Source organism: Salvelinus alpinus, chromosome 10, assembly GCF_045679555.1.
Source record: "Salvelinus alpinus chromosome 10, SLU_Salpinus.1, whole genome shotgun sequence".
Taxonomy (NCBI): domain Eukaryota; kingdom Metazoa; phylum Chordata; class Actinopteri; order Salmoniformes; family Salmonidae; genus Salvelinus; species Salvelinus alpinus.
Genome location: NC_092095.1, coordinates 32,707,100 through 32,722,240, shown reverse-complemented (window position 1 = coordinate 32,722,240; position 15,141 = coordinate 32,707,100).

Genomic DNA, 15,141 nt, shown 5'->3' with positions numbered 1-15,141 from the left:
ATGTAGTCATGTGTGTCAAATATGTATGCTAAAAGCACAGTGTGTATCATAACGCAATGGAAGTGGTGTTGGAGGGCCAGTAGGAGGCACTCTTTCATCTGGTCTAAACAAAGATCCCAATGCCCCAGGGCAGTGATTGGGGACACTGCTCTGTGTAGGGTGCCGTCTTTCGGATGGGACGTTAAACGGGTGTCCTGACTCTCTGAGGTCATTAAAGATCCCATGGCACTTATCGTAAGAGTAGGGGTGTTAACCCCGGTGTCCTGGCTAAATTCCCAATCTGGCCCTCAACCATCACGGTCACCTAATAATCCCCAGTTTACAATTGGCTCATTCATCCCCCTCCTCTCCCCTGTAACTATTCCCCAGGTCGTTGCTGCAAATGAGAACGTGTTCTCAGTCAACTTACCTGGTAAAATAACGGATAAATAAATAAATAAATAAACGCCGCATTCTTGTTTTCACGTGTGTAGTGTTCCAAAACCACATGTTTTTTTTACGTGAAATGTCACAAAAACACGTTTTCACATGATTTTACAGGTGAAATCGTGGTTTTCCGAAAGGGAGTTTAATAGGCAGGTTATGGGGACTGAAATTCCCACACAGTAAATCATGAGGAAGGAAGGCCCTTTTGTTCCCAACATGAAATGGCACATTGTTAACCATATCCTGGGGCAGTGGATACAGAGCACATCTACAGGTCAGGAACGTGGCCAGCCTTTACCATAATTTATCATCTTCACTCTCTCTGACAGTCCGTATACAGAACATTAGGCATGAGGATGATGTTGTTACAATACAAAATGTGGCCTCACATCATCATTAGTGATGCCAATACATATTGTCAAGCAGGCTCCTATAGCATTGTCATAGCAGCAACTGTGGGGACCCCTTTAGCTCAAGGCATACAATAAATGACCTAGCAGTGAAGATCTGGGACGGTGAAAATTCCTCTTCAGCAGCTGCTGTGATGTGAACATTAATAAGTTTGCCATATGTGGACATCAGCAGCACCTTGACAGGAAATCAGCAGCACCTTGACAGCCTTGGAGAGCAATGCACATACCAAACTGTATCACCTATTAATCTAGCCTACTAAAAGGGTTAACACAAATACAAAAGGTATCAATATTGTCCTTCGTGTAGCGCATTTTCTGTATTGTCTGTCTATGCGTGTGTTGTCATTAGATCTGGGCGAGTGTGTCAGTCAGAGAGCATCAGTCAGTCTCCTACTCAGGTCTACTTCCCCTGCTGCCTCTAGACCTCTTTGTTCTTATTGGACCCCCCTTGGCTTCATTGAGACGTGATTGGTCGTCATCCCCATTGAGTAAATGAATGATGCTGTCTTGCCTATTAACTCCTGTTATCAGAATGACTGTGAAACGGCTGCTTGTGGCTGGCTAGTTGTTTGGCCATGATTTAGAGATGGTCTAAAGAATCTGCAACAGAGCATATCGGCAACCGTCTTCACTTCTGACTTGATGCTGAAAGATGAGAACGCATTTTCTTTAAAGCAGATTGACTCCAGTTTGATTAACAACTCACTTCAAATCGAGACTATACGGATGTTGAGTCAACAACAACTTCATGAAAGCATTTCACATACATTTCACACATGCAATCAATAAATCTATAAAATCATTGAAAATCGGTCATTCCTGTTTCATTGAAAATGTTTGATTTTTAAACGGGGTTTTGTCAGGCGACCTGGTTGGAAAACAGGTTGGAGAATCACAGTTTAATTACGTCGAATTACAACGGCTCATCTCAGGAAGCTGAAATGATCGTTGCAGAGGTCAGGGGTCATGGTGAGCTGGTAACAAGCATCACGCTACATTACCCTTATCACTGGAGGTAATCACTTCGTACACTGGGGATGATTAGCCAGAGCACCAGCAATTGATTCCACCAGCAGTAGCATGGTGGCCTATATCTAAATCTTTCCTTTGTTCCAATGGCTGAAGGAAAACCCATAATGGCCCTAATGAAGGCATGCATCATGGTGAAACACCATTGTTTAAATAATAAAGATCTTAAATCTACTTCCATTGTCCCTCAAGTGGCTGGATATCTTGCTCCCTTTTGTTTAAAGGCTGCCTATGGAAATCAACAAAACCTACTCTTGTAGCAAAATACCATGTATTTAACAATCCAACCAATAAGAAATTGGCCACTCTAGTGTTAAAATAAATCGTAATTGTATTAGCCAAGAGGTATCTTTTGAAGACATTCACAGTTCCCCCTGAAAATGTACCCACACAGTCTTGGGATATATTTAAAGGTCCAATTACGCCGTTTTGATCTCAATATCAAATCATTTCTGGGTAACAATTAAGTACCTTCCTGTGACTGTTTTCAATTAAAATGGTCAAAAAGAAACCAAAATATCTTCTTAGTAAAAAGCTATTTCTCAAGCACAAATTTTTTATCTAGTAGAGGTCTGAGTGAGGGACCTAATTGGAGGAGCCTAATGGGAGGGATGTCTCATCTGTGAAACTCTCTTAGTTATTGGTCTATTAACTTATACCGCCTGGTGATGTCGCCAGGCAGGCCAAAACTCTACCCATGCAAAATGAAAAACCTCTCCCTCAACGTAATCAAGATAAAGGAGAGGATTGTGGACTACAGGAAAAGGAGGACAGAGCACGCCCTAATTCTCATCAACGGGGCTGTAGTGGAGCAGGTTGAGAGCTTCAAGTTCCTTGGTGTCCACATCACCAACAAACTATCATGGTCCAAACACACCAAGACAGTTGTGAAGAAGCCACGGCAACGCCTATTCCCCCTCAGGAGACTGATAAGATTTGGCATGGGTCCTCAGATCGTCAAAACGTTCTACAGCTGAACCATCGAGAGCCTCCTGACTGGTTGCATCACCGGCTGGTATGGCAACTGCTCGGCCTCTGACTGCAAGGCACTACAGAAGGTAGTGCGTACGGCCCAGTACATCACTAGGACTAAGCTTCCTGCCATCCAGGACCTCTATACCAGGAGGTGTCAGAGGAAGGCCCTAAAAATTGCCAAAGACTCCAGCCACCCTAGTCATAGACTGTTCTCTCTGCTACCGCACGGCAAGCGGTGCTGGAGTGCCAAGTCTAGGTCCAAAATGCTTCTTAACAGCTTCTACCCCCAAGCCATAAGACTCCTGAACAGTTAATCAAATGGCTACCCGGTCTATTTGCATTTACCCTGCTGCTGCTACTCTCTTTTTATTATCCATGCATAGTCACTTTACCTCTATCTACATGTACAAATTACCTCGACTAACCTGTGCCCCCGCACATTGACTCTGTACCGGTACCCCCTGTATATAGCCTCGCTACTGTTATTTTATTGTTGCTCCTGTCACGCTGTTATAAAGGATTTTGGAGACAGGCGCAGGAATACACAATAGGGGTTTTTAATACACCCAAAACAAACACATATACAAAAACACTGTACCCAAACAAACGAGTGAGGGTAAACCTCGTTGAACGCCATTCGGGACGATACCTGTAATACACAATATATAAAGCACGCAGCATAACAGCTGCACCAACACATAGGTACTCACACCACCAACGGACATGGGAACAATAATCGACAGCCCAATGGAAACCAAAGGGCACACTTATACAAATAACAATCAGTGGGAATAGGGGCCAGGTGTGCGCAATGAAAGTTCCAGATAGATCCGTGACAGTACCCCCCCGACACACTGCACCAGCAGCACAACTACACCGGCCTCGAGGACGATCACAGGAACGCAGTGCGGGTCGATCAGGACCCGATGCAGCTGCCGAAGTTGCGTCGTCGTCGGCCGGACCAGTTGCCACTGCCGTAGATGCGGCGGTGTCGGATGGACCAGTCGCAGATTTATTTGATTTGATTAACTGACATTTCAGAAGTTTTTTTTTACACTAAATGGGTATTCCAACCTCATAGTGTGTAAAATAGTTTATTAGTTACACCCATCTAGTACTGGGTCCGACCCCCCTTTGCCTCCAGAACAGCCTGTATTCTTCGGGGCATGGAAACATTGCTCAATTGATATCAAAGCAAAGGACCTAACGTGTGCCAGGACAACATTCCCCACACCATTACACCACCGCTACCAGCCTGACTCTGCCAGCAGCATGACGCAACAGGAACCGGGATTTGTCAGACCAGTCTATGTTTTTCCACTCCTCAATTGCCAGTGTTGGTGATTGCGAGCTGCTTCTTGTTTTTAGTTGATAGGAGTGGAACCCGGTGTGGTCGTCTGCCGCAAAAGCCCACCTGTGACAAGGACCGACAAGTTGGAGGCCATTCTGCACATCACTGTTTTACTGCACCATTATTTTCCTGTTTGTGGCCCGCCTGTTAGCTTGCACGAGTCTTGCCATTCTCCTTCGACCTCTCATCAACAAGCTGTTTTCTCCCACACGACTGCCGACTCTCAGTAAACCCTAGACACTGCCGTGCGTGAAAATCCCAGGAGGAGGCCGTTTCTGAGATACTGGAACCGGCGCGCCTGGCACTGATGATCATACCACACTTAAGTCACACTTAGGCCACTTGTTTTGCCCATTCTAACGTTCAATTGAACAGTAACTGAATGCCTCGATGCCTGTCTGCCTGCTTTATATAGCAAGCCATGCCCACATGACTCACTGTCTGTAGGAATGAACCATTTTCGTGAATGGGGAGTTGTACCTAATAAACTGGCCAATGAGTGTATAAAAAACACAGGCAAATCACGTTTTTGACTGCACTGCCACTTTAAATGTTCTATTTCTAATAGTTACACTTGCTTGTTTTTCCAGTCACAAGCTCATCTCGATTTCATCCTGCTGTCTCTTCATTGGGACAGAAAGACACCCTTTAGATCTAGTCCAATGAGATATGACATATACATGTATGCCAGTTGCAAGGCCTAGCAGTGCTGTCCCTTTGCCTTTTTTAATGTAACAGAAGTCAAAGTTCATATTTATTTTCCTAGAATTACCAGTGGCACAACACTGACTGGATCTGGTTCAAATGACATACACATATTTTGACATATATGCCATTCACGTAGTGATGTCAATTTTTTGTCACTCACAAGCTCATCTCAATATTCGTTGCCCTGTTCATTGACACAGAACACACAGTATGGGCTGGGCTGAACTCCCATCGGATCTGGTCATATAGTGCCTTGCAAAAGTATTTGCCGTTTTTTCTATTTTGTTGCATTACAACCTGTAATTTAAATTGATTTTTATTTGGATTTCATGTAATGGACATACACAAAATAGTACAAATTGGTGAAGTGAAATGAAAAAAAAGGTAAAACGGAAAAGTGGTGCGTGCATATGTATTCACCCCCTTTGCTATGAAGCCCCTGAATAAGATCTGGTGTAACCAATGTCCTTCAAAAGTCACATAATTAGTTAGATTGCACACAGGTGGACTTTATTTAAGTGTCACATGATCTATCTGTTCTGAAAGGCCCCAGAGTCTGCAACACCACTAAGCAAGGGGCACGACCAAGCAAGCAGCACCATGAAGACCAAGGAGCTCTCCAAACAGGTCAGGGACAAAGTTGTGGAGAAGTACAGATCAGGATTGGGTTATAAAAAAATATCCGAAACTTTGAACATCCCACGGAGCACCATTAAATCCATTATTAAAAAATGGAAAGAATATGGCACCACAACAAATCTGCCAAGAGAGGGCCACCCATCAAAACTCACGGACCAGGCAAGGAGGGCATTAATCAGAGAGGCAACAAAGAGACCAAAGATAACCCTGAAGGAGCTGCAAAGCTCCACAGCAGAGATTGAAGTATCTGTCCATAGGACCAGTTTAAGCCGTACACTCCACAGATCTGAGCTTTACGGAAGAGTGGCCAGAAAAAAAGCCATTACTTAAAGACAAAAAATAAGCAAACATGTTTAAGTTTGCCAAAAGGCATGTGGGAGACTCCCCAAACATATGGAAGAAGGTACTCTGGTCAGATGAGACTAAAATGTAGCTTTTTGGCCATCAAGGAAAACGCTATGTCTGGCGCAAACCCAACACCTCTCATCACCCCGAGAACACTATCCCCACAGTGAAGCATGGTGGTGGCAACATCATGCTGTGTGGATGTTTTAATCAGCAGAGACTGGGAAACTGGTGAGAATTGAAGGAATGATGGATGGTGCTGAATACAGGGAAATTCTTGAGGGAAACCTGTTTCAGTCTTCCAGAGATTTGAGACTGGGACGGAGGTTCACCTTCCAGCAGGACAATGACCCTAAGCATACTGCTAAAGCAACACTCGAGTGGTTTAAGGGGAAACATTTAAATGTCTTGGAATGGCCTTGTCAAAGCCCAGACCTCAATCCAATTAGAATCTGTGGTATGACTTAAATATTGCTGTACACCAGCGGAATCCATCCAACTGGAAGGAGCTGGAGCAGTTTTGCCTTGAAGAATGGGCAAAAATCCCAGTGGCTAGATGTGCCAAGCTTATAGAGACATACCCCAAGAGACTTGCAGCTGTAATTGCTGCAAAAGGTGGCTCTACAAAGTATTGACTATTGACTGGGTGAATAGTTATGCACGCTCAAGCTTTCTTGTTTCTTGTTTGTTTCACAATAAAATATATTTTGCATCTTCAAAGTGGTAGGCATGTTGTGTAAATCAAATGATACAAACCCCCCAAAAATCCCTTTTAATTCCAGGTTGTAAGGCAACAAAATCGGAAAAATGCCAAGGGGGGTGAATACTTTCGCAAGCCACTGTATGATACAGTGGGGCAAAAAGTATTTAGTCAGCCACCAATTGTGCAAGTTCTCCCACTTAAAAAGATGAGAGAGGCCTGTAATTTTCATCATAGGTACACTTCAACTATGACAGACAAAATGAGAAAAAAAATCCAGAAAATCACATTGTAGGATTTTTAATGAATTTATTTGCAAATTATGGTGGAAAATAAGTATTTGGTCAATAACAAAAGTGTATCTCAATACTTTGTTATATACCCTTTGTTGGCAATGACAGAGGTCAAACGTTTTCTGTAAGTCTTCACAAGGTTTTCACACACTGTTGCTGGTATTTTGGCCCATTCCTCCATACAGATCTCCTCTAGAGCAGTGATGTTTTGGGGCTGTTGCTGGGCAACACGGACTTTCAACTCCCTCCATAGATTTTCTATGTTGTTGAGATCTGGAGACTGGCTAGGCCACTCCAGGACCTTGAAATGCTTCTTACGAAGCCACTCCTTCGTTGCCCGGGCGGTGTGTTTGGGATCATTGTCATGCTGAAAGACCCAGCCACGTTTCATCTTCAATGCCCTTGCTGATGGAAGGAGGTTTTCACTCAAAATCTCACGATACATGGCCCCATTAATTCTGTCCTTTACACGGATCAGTCGTCCTGGTCCCTTTGCAGAAAAACAGCCCCAAAGCATGATGTTCCACCCCCATGCTTCACAGTAGGTATGGTGTTCTTTGGATGCAACTCAGCATTCTTTGTCCTCCAAACACGACGAGTTGAGTTTTTACCAAAAAGTTCTATTTTGGTTTCATCTGACCATATGACATTCTCCCAATCTTCTCCTGGATCATCCAAATGCTCTCTAGCAAACTTCAGACGGGCCTGGACATGTACTGGCTTAAGCAGGGGGACACGTCTAGCACTGCAGGATTTGAGTCCCTGGCGGCGTAGTGTGTTACTGATGGTAGGCTTTGTTACTTTGGTCCCAGCTCTCTGCAGGTCATTCACTAGGTCCCTCCGTGTGGTTCTGGGATTTTTGCTCACCGTTCTTGTGATCATTTTGACCCCACGGGGTGAGATCTTGCGTGGAGCCCCAGATCGAGGGAGATTATCAGTGGTCTTGTATGTCTTCCATTTCCTAATAATTGCTCCCACAGTTGATTTCTTCAAACCAAGCTGCTTACCTATTGCAGATTCAGTCTTCCCAGCCTGGTGCAGGTCTACAATTTTGTTTCTGGTGTCCTTTGACAGCTCTTTGGTCTTGGCCATAGTGGAGTTTGGAGTGTGACTGTTTGAGGTTGTGGACAGGTGTCTTTTATACTGATAACAAGTTCAAACAGGTGCCATTAATACAGGTAACGAGTGGAGGACAGAGGAGCCTCTTAAAGAAGAAGTTACAGGTCTGTGAGAGCCAGAAATCTTGCTTGTTTGTAGGTGACCAAATACTTATTTTCCACCATAATTTGCAAATAAATTAATTAAAAATCCTACAATGTGATTTTCTGTATTTCTTTTTCTCATTTTGTCTGTCATAGTTGAAGTGTACCTATGATGAAAATTACAGGCCTCTCTCATCTTTTTAAGTGGGAAAACTTGCACAATTGGTGGCTGACTAAATACTTTTTTGCCCCACTGTATATACTACAAGTATGCCCTGGAGTAAGACCTTTCAGCGTTGGTCCCTTTTCACACATATTGGGCTGTGGTGTTCTGGCCTCACAGAGACGTTAACCCGGGTCCTTATTATTGATCTAGTGACCGGAGACCATCACTGGATCCAGGGACTGACCTCTGTGGATCTAGAATTTTATGTTGAGACATCTATCCCTGAGTTATGTGAAAAGATCTAATGTCATTGGTCAAAAGACCAATTTAAGGAAAAAGTATCAGAATTGGGGTGCCTGTCTAAATGCAGCCATGGTGTGGCAGGTGAGGGTGGAAGAGGAGGCGTAGGGATATAGGATATACTGTATATGAGTCCTGGGTATGAGGGAGCCCTACCAGGAATCATGCCAGGCACACCACCCTGGCACACCACCTAACAGTTGAACAGCAGCAATACCAAAGGTTATAGTGGAATGTGTACAACCGTAACGTTAGCTGAAAGGAGAGTGTAATCCCAAACCAAACGTGCCCGTCGTATATCACCTACCTGAGGCTCGGAGAGTAATCAAGGAGGGATCTTGTACATGGGGACAGAAGCTGGCTAGGCGTGGCTGATAATCTTCCTGATGATCTGGTCCTGTATTCAAAAAGAGTCTTATCATTCGGAGTGTTGATCTCGGATCAGTTTACCCTTTTAGATTAATGAATGCGATTATATGGAGAAGGAGCACCTGATCCTAGACCAGCACTTCTAGACACTATTTAAGCAAGCCCTGAACTAGTGCTACGGCAGAGCAGAGAGAGGAGAGCTGTAGTGTAAATGTAAGGCTGTAGTAGGAAGGGAGGTTTTCATTAATGCCGCCCAATGTGCTGATGAGATCTGAGGGTAGCTGTTCTCTCATTGATCTGTCTGTATTTCACCATGCTCTCAGTCCCCAGTGCCCTGTAGCAGGAGATTGAGAGTGACATCAGTGCAAACTACCGGGTCCTGAATGCTCTCTAATGGAAATACTGTTTAGTGAGTAGCAGAGGAGCACGTCAAGGTTAAAAGCCTGGTGTCTCCGAGGGAGAACAAAGATTCAGGAAGTAGGAACTGGGGATTAAGAGGTGAAGATTTGTGTCCACTTCAATGACATGGTGATGGCACGTGAAGTGACTGCGAACAGACATGCCACTTCCGTTTCTCCCGATTCTCATCCATCCTTATACTCTGCATTTACCTTAGTGGTTCAGACACATACCTGTTGTGAAAGTAAGCTGTCAATCAGGATTTGCAGGGAGTCGCTTATATTTCACCCATTTCACATTTGTCGACATTCAGATTATGTACTGCTCCTGAAATGATGTGGAGGTGTACGTTTTGAAATTTCAAAAAGTACTTATCCATCAATTAATGTTGGTGTGAACAAACAAAGAAACCACCATGGAAGGAAAATAACCAAAAAATGTAATGCACTTGATTGCACAAGAGCTCCATATGAAGCCTATAACAGTACAGTGCTGTATAAGCCCCTGTAGCCATACAGTAGCCAGCCCTACAGTATGCATCACGCCATCTAGATTACAATGTAGCCCAGACACAACATGCCCTCCACTCAACCCACCCTCTCAAAAAGCCCATTATATCAAAGTGCAATGCCCCGGAGAGGTATATATATTGAATGAGAAAAGCTTTGAGGAGAGTGAGACAGGGCATTCACATCCTTGCTGTACTTACAGTGTAATCTACCCTCTTAGAGCCATGTAGCATATGACCGGTAAAACAACACACAGCTTGGGGTATATAGGAAAGGGTACTGGGGGTACCCAAAGATGGAGCACTAGGCCTTTAAATAGGTCGACCTAACATAAAATGCCAGCTGCGGAAATGCCATCCATATAATTCACCTACCTTTATTGGCAACATCCTTGCCCCAGACACATCAAACAGCTAGACTGGATGATTTCAACATTCCCTAAAGTATTTTACCGTACGTAGCTGCACATCTGCCTCACTGATCCGCTTTGAGTCTACCACTGAACTGCGTGAGGTTAAGGTACTGTCAGGGTTGGGGAGTAATGGATTACAAAAAAGTGATAACTGTAATCCGTTACGTTACCAGCGAAACTATTGTAATCAGATTACAGCTACTTCTGAAAAAATAGATGATTACTTTGAGGATTACTTTTAAATTCAGAAAGGAGGTTTGCGAAAAAAGATCTTTGAACCATCTCTGTTTTCTCAATGACATTCAAATCAGCATTGAAAAAAGGCGCAAGTTTAAGTTTGTTCCACCTGAGCGAGTCTGACCACAAGTCAGAGACCACTATGATGACACACCACATGGGTTTGATGGATCGCGGGAAAAGAGCAGGAATAGGCTTTTGTAGGCTACAGTCCAAGCTATGTCTTCCAATGGTGTGACTGCTGTCGACCAAAGCTGATCCAACTTGAATAAATGCTTGGAGATAAGGATGACAGCAGTGGTGTAGTCTACGGCGATACAGATATCACTTATTATTGATATCTACATGGCGCATTGATGTGAATCACACTGCTGCTCTCTCATTTAGCTATTTGCGCCTTACGGATTGTGGTTGTGGTGGATGGCTGCTCACAAATCTAAATGTGTATTTGAACCCAATAATGGTTGAATTCAAGAATTTTAAGCTCCCAATCAATCATTGTTGGGTGTATCACAAGCGTCCGTGATTGGGAGTCCCATAGGGCGGCGCGCAATTGGCCCAGCTTTGTCCAGGTTTGGCCGGTGTAGGCCGTCATTGTAAATAAGAATTTGTTCTTAACTGACTTGCCTAGTTAAATAAAGGTTACATTTGAAAAATAATAATAATAATAAAAAATGTATATATATTTTGACACCAGTGAACAGCCAGTGAAAAATGCGCTCTTGCAACAGCTGCATAGTGCGGATCCCAGCCTATGGAATAAAAGTGGGTCTAATTCATGCTGATAAAAAAAATCCATAGGCCTCATGGACACATGCTCAAACTCGCACTATTTTCATAGATTTAAAGGGGCAATCTGTAGTTGCTTCATCCATTTTTGGACATATAAATTATATATACACTACCAGTCAAAAGTTTGGACACAGCTACTCATTCAAGTTACTCATTTTATTTTTTACATTGTAGAATAATAGTGAAGACATCAAAACTATGAAGTAACAGATATGGAATAATGTGTTTTTTGCGACTGCATTTGAAGAAACCTTCAGAGTTCTTGACAATTTTTGCATTGACTGACCTTCATGTCTTAAAGTAATGATGGACTGTCATTTCTCTTTGCTTATTAGAGCTGTTCTTGCCATAATTTGGACTTGGTCTTTTACCAAATTGTCACGGCCGTCAAAAGGAGGAGACCAAGGCGCAGCGTAGTATGCGTACATTCTTCTTTAATATAAGAATGAACACTGAACAAAATAACAAAACGTGAAGCTATACAAATGAGTGCTGACAGGCAACTACACATAGACATAAGAACCCACAAAACCAAAAGGGAAAATGGCAACCTAAATATGATCCCCAATCAGAGACAACGATAAACAGCTGCTTCTGATTGGGAACCAATTCAGGTCACCATAGACTTACATATACCTAGATTTACCAAAACCCCTAGACATACAAAAAACCCTAGACAATACAAAACAAGCATACCCACTCTCGTCACACCCTGACCTAACCAAAATAATAAAGAAAACATAGATAACTAAGGTCAGGGCGTGACACAAATAGGGCTATCTTCTGTATACCACCCCAACCTTGTCACAACACAACTGATTGGCTCAAACGCATTAAGAAGGAAGGAAATTCCACAAATTAACTTTTAAGAAGGCACACCTGTTAATTGAAATGCATTCCAGGTGACTACCTCATGAAGCTGGTTGAGAGAATGCCAAGAGTGTGCAAAGCTGTCATCAAGGCAAGGTGGCTATTTGAAGAATCTCAAATATAAAATATATTTTGATTTGTTTAACACTTTTTTGGTTACTACATACATATGTGTTATTTCATATTGTTGATGTCTTCACTATTATTCTACAATGTAGAAAAAAAGTAAAAATAAAGAAAAACCCTTGAATGAGTAGCTGTGTCCAAACTTTTGACTGGTAGAGTATGTTTGTTTTTAAATAACATTCTTAAAATGTTCTCTGAACGTTAATAACGTTTTCATGTTGGTTTTATGGAAAGTTTTTTTAATGTTCTGAGAACATAACTTTAAATAGAATCATGAGGAAACCTGAAGAAAATGTCATGCTGAAGTACTGAAATTCACACAGAGGAATGTTGTTTCTTAAAGTTCTCTGAACGTTCGAAGAACATGATTATTAATAGAACCATGAGAAAACTTGCAGAAAACGTTATGCTGAAGTACTGAAATTCCCACAGAAGAATGTTGTTTCTTAAAGTTGTTGGAACAATTTGAGAACACGACTTTAAAAAGAACCAAGAGGAAACCTTTAGGGAACTGAAGTACTAAAATTGCCACAAAATAACGTTGTTTCTTAAATTTCTCTGAACTATTTGAGAACATTACTAATGTCAAACAAGTTGGATAACGTTCCTAGAACATTACTAAAATTTAAATTACAGTTCCTCAAATGTGCTGAGAATGTTCCAAAGCCAAGCAACTATACTGCAACATTCCCAGAAAGTTGTGGGAAGGGTGTATGCAAAATAACCATAGGACAACCACGCTCTCACCAAGTTCTAACAAACATATAGTTCTCGGAACGTTACATGCTAGCTGGGTTCTTATCCATTTGACTATGTTAAATGAATTGGTGACAGACAGACTGATCAGTAATGTTATGTGGTAAACATACAACGTACATTACCTCGTGTGCCCATTACCATGAATGGTCTGGGAACACGACTTCATTGCCATTAACACCGAGACGAGTGGTAATTATAGCATGTCACTTCTGTCATAACACCCCAATAAAGACTGACAGCACCATGCCATCCAACCTTAGCATGTCTACGTCCCAAATAGAAACCTAAGAGCACTATATAGGGAATAGGATGCCATTTGAGACAACCCATGGAGCTATTCTATTGGCCCTGTTTAAAATGTGCCCATGCTGCTCCGCCTAACGACAGACGCCACAATTAACACTCAGTAGCATGGGGGTGTTTATTGGCTGTTGGCATTCTATCTCTCCTCACAGTAGACACCCACCCATGCCCAGCTGACCCTCTTCTCTACATATGGGAGCTCAGAGCTGGTTCAGTCTAGCACCTTCACCAGTACCCTCAAAAACACAGGCTTCCTCCCAAACAGCACCCTATATAGGGCACTACTTTTACATTTTGGCAGACACTCCTATCCAGTGCAACTAGGGTTAAAGTTGCTTTGTTCAAGGGCACATAGACAGATTTTCTACCTAGTCAGCACGAGGTTTCAAACCAGCAACGTAATGGTTAGTGCCCCAACGCTCTTAACCACTAGGCTACCTGAAGCCATATGGTCAAAAGGAGTGCATTACATCGGGAATAGGGTGCCATTTGGAACGTAGGCACACAGTCGCCACACATTCACCTACTGCCATTGACAGTATCACGTTCATTCTCTTGTCTTTGCTTGGCCTTCTTTATGTTACAGATGTCTAGGATCATGCATAGTGTGATCTACAGATTGTATTTCCTCCAAGTTCTTTTTTTTTGGGGGTGTGAGTGTGTGTGTGAGTGTGAGAGAAAGAGAGAGAGAGAGATATATATATATATCAAAAAGTTGACCAACTGGGGACATTTTGTTAGTCCCCACAAGGTCAAATGCTATTTCTAGGCGGTTTAGGGTTAAGGTTAGTGTTAGGGTTAGAATTATGTTTAGGGTTAGGTTTTTGGGTTAAGGTTAGGGTAAGAGTATGGGTTAGGGTTAGGGAAAATAGTATTTGGAATGGGACTGAATTGTGTATCCCCACAAGGTTAGCTGCACAAGACTGTGTGTGTGTGTGTGTGTGTAATCTACAGGATGTATTTCCTCCCAGTCGTGTGTGCGCGTGCACGTGTGCCTGTGTGCCTGTGTGTGTGTTCTTAAAGCTCATTGGGTCACATCAGGAGGCAGCTGTTGGATCTCAGCTGAATAATAAACACTAAGGCCAGGGAGATTATCCTAATGTCCCACAAATCCACAGTTATATAATAACAAATGCTTTGTTTGTTTTCATTTCTCCCACATTATCACTTCATGGTCCATCAGATGTATTTCCATTAGAAAACCTTGATATCCTGAGCAGCCTTGTCTGTTTGTGTTTTTTCCCATTAAATTGTCAATTGCTAGATATATCACTTATAATGTGTTAATGTTTTACCTTGTCGTTAACATAAACTTAGGTCAAGTGCAAACAGCACAATGCTTCACAGTTGGCATACCCTTGAAAGAATTCTGAGGTTCGCAGCAATGTCACAGAAGTTGTACATTTTTAAAGTCCTTTGTCCTCGCTGACTCCGAGTTCATGCTGTGTTCGCTCAGACGTAAATGACAACGGAAGGGCACACTACCCGTTGTGCCGTGCTACTTTATGCCAAGCAGCATGGGCTTCAGAGGCCCCAACACCTGCACTCGTGCTTTCTGCTATACAGAACCCTGCTGTACCCAAATAATTACCTGTCATCACTACACAATGAGATGTCAATGTTTTCTGTGTGGAAAAAACTGTGTAGAATAGAAAAAAACTACAACCTACTGTACAGTAAGCAGATTCATTTCTGCAGGCCAAAAATAGCACTGTTTGCACTCGAGACCAGAACGCAGGTGCTGTGCATCTGGCCAGATTTGAAGCCTGGACCTGTCTCCTAGCAACAGCACCAGTAGAGCGAAAGCCCACCAGTTAG